The sequence below is a fragment of the Lactuca saligna genome, chromosome 2, assembly GCF_052625555.1.
Source record: "Lactuca saligna cultivar CGN05327 chromosome 2, ASM5262555v1, whole genome shotgun sequence".
NCBI lineage: Eukaryota > Viridiplantae > Streptophyta > Magnoliopsida > Asterales > Asteraceae > Lactuca > Lactuca saligna.
This window is the reverse complement of record NC_136418.1, coordinates 53,485,449-53,488,117: the sequence shown is the minus strand read 5'-3', so window position 1 is coordinate 53,488,117 and position 2,669 is coordinate 53,485,449.

Here is a 2,669-nt window from a genome sequence, read left to right as displayed (position 1 = left end):
TCTAAATGAATGAATAATATTTAATATGAATGACTTAGTTTCAGTTCATAATGATAAACTAGCAAAGAAACACATTCAAAAATTAGAACTTATGATTACACACTTTGCTCAACATAATACAAAGTGTTATGATATTTACATGCTGTTGGCAAAATTTAGCAATTCTGCCCTGTTTTGGAAAAATCATATAAAAATCATACGAAGTCAAAAACTAGATCCGTAAATTCTGAGAGTTCACAAAATGTGTCTAGTTTGCTCATAATTTTTATCACAATTTATAATGACCTCTAACTTGGGTGAAAAAGTCCATAATCACAGACTGGTCCGGATTGTTGTTTGAAATGATAGGCAGTTTTGTAAAAATCACCATAAATTGTAGAAAAATCGTATGGAGATGTGCAAGTAGCCATTTTAAAGCTAAAAACTTGAACTATTTTCACCTTGTACAGTTTTGAAAAAAAAAATGTTTAAGATGCCCAAAACAGTCCGTGAATGGAGTTGAACTTTTCTGATGAAGGCTGTTAGAAAAATTTAGTTATGTTCTTAGTATTTTAACTTGTATTCCCCCCCTGAAAACTTGAGAAAACATGAAAATGTAGGGGTATGAACTCACCTTGAGTGATTTCAGTAGGTAAGTGTTGAAGAAGAGAAGTGTTCAACCCAAGAACACTTGAAGAATCTCTTGAAGATTCGAAGCTCTAACGCTAATATGATGGAGTTTGTGTAAGATATTCATGATTTGAGTAGAATGAAGTGAAATAATCATAAGGAGGATGAATTATACTTACTAAGAGTGGAAGAACACGTGAAGATCAGCCTTGAATCTCGAGTTTGGAGTGGGAAACGTTTGAGAGAAAGTGGTGTTTGATACTTAGTGAAATGAGGGCAAATGAGAGAAAATGAGGAGAGAGGATGTTTGTTCCAGCTCTAAAAACGTGGGAATGAGTGTAAATTGAGTGGAAATGACATTGATGTGACCTAGGTAAGGTGGGGAGGTGTGGTTAGTCAAAGAGTGGGTGTGGGGTGGTTGCTTGTGACATTGGATAAGGCAAAGTCAACACTCCACCTTTAATAATTCACCCATTTGATTTTTATTATTTAAATAATGATTTTCATCAAAATATGTTTAAATTATGAATATTTAGAGTTTATTATGTTAAAATATAATTTTTGGAGAAAATCCCGCTTTAAAATCACGAAAAACGGGCTTAAAATGTTAAAAATATCAAAAATGGGCTAAAAGTGACAAAAATGCGAATTCTGGCCGAGGCTCGGCCTTCTGGTGCTGAACCAAGAGAGAGAGAGAGGGAGGCAGAACCGAGAGGGAAGAAGAGAGGAAGGAAGGAACCGAGAGGGGGAAGGAGAGAACAGAGGGCGCGAGACAGAGCGAGAGAAGGGAAGAGACAGAGAGGCGGAACAGATAAGGTGACCGAGAACCGAGGCTCGGTTCGGAGATAGAAGGCGAGAAGGTCAGAACCGAACGAACTGTAGTGAACAGTACCTTCGGTTTCGGTTCCTTGCTCTCGGGGTCGGTTCTTGCTCTCGGGTTCAGTTCTTTGTTCTCGGTTTCGGTTCCTCTTGGGCGAGGTTCGGTCCTGAGAGGACCTTCGGCTCAGGAGGGTTCGGCTACTCCTTGCTCTTGGTCTCTAAGAGGACCTTCGGTTCCTAATGTCCATTTTTCTCGTTTTCGCCCCGTTTTGAGCCGTTTTTGACCCGGTTAAGGGTCGGAATGACCCGAATGATTCCAAAAAGTTACGGGAAACTTTTGAGAGAGATTTGGGAGAGATTTCTCACACTTGGAGAGATTTGAGAGAGATTTGACATTCTTGGAGAGATTTCTCATACAAAGAGATATTTGAGAGAGGTTTCACATACTTGGAGAGATTTGGGAGAGATTTGACATTCTTTGAGAGATTTCTCATACAGAGAGATATTTGAGAGAGATTTCACATACTTGGAGAGATTTGGGAGAGATTTGACATTCTTGGAGAGATTTCTCATACAAAGAGATATTTGAGAGAGGTTTCACATACTTGGAGAGATTTGGGAGAGATTTGACATTCTTTGAGAGATTTCTCATACAGAGAGATATTTGAGAGAGGTTTCACATACTTGGAGAGATTTGGGAGAGATTTGACATTCTTTGAGAGATTTCTCATACAGAGAGATATTTGAGAGAGATTTCACATACTTGGAGAGATTTGGGAGGGATTTGACATTGAGAGAGATAGAATGAAAACGATTGAGAGAGGTTCCGTGTGGGACAGTTGTGAGTGTCCGACATCGCAATGCATGGTTCGTAAACCCTGTTAAGCCTTGTTTAAGGATCTTACACACTCCCGATGAGTAAGCATCATTGTTTTATCGGTTTGGCTTGCCACTTACCGCAGCTTTTAGGTTAAAGAGATCTAGTTGCACGTACTTTTCGATTTATGTTTTCTTATCAGAATAGCGAGTTGTTTAGTAAATACTGAACGTAAGCCCAAGTACACAAGGGTTAGTTGAGCTGACCGGTTTGACTTGTTGACTTTATTTGACTTCGAATTGACTAGAATTTGACGGTTGTCACATATAGTTTACGGGAATTTCTACTTTAAAAAGGGGTTTTATAGTTAGAACTGCATACATTGTCACAAGTATGAAACACACATACATATACTCGGTCTTGG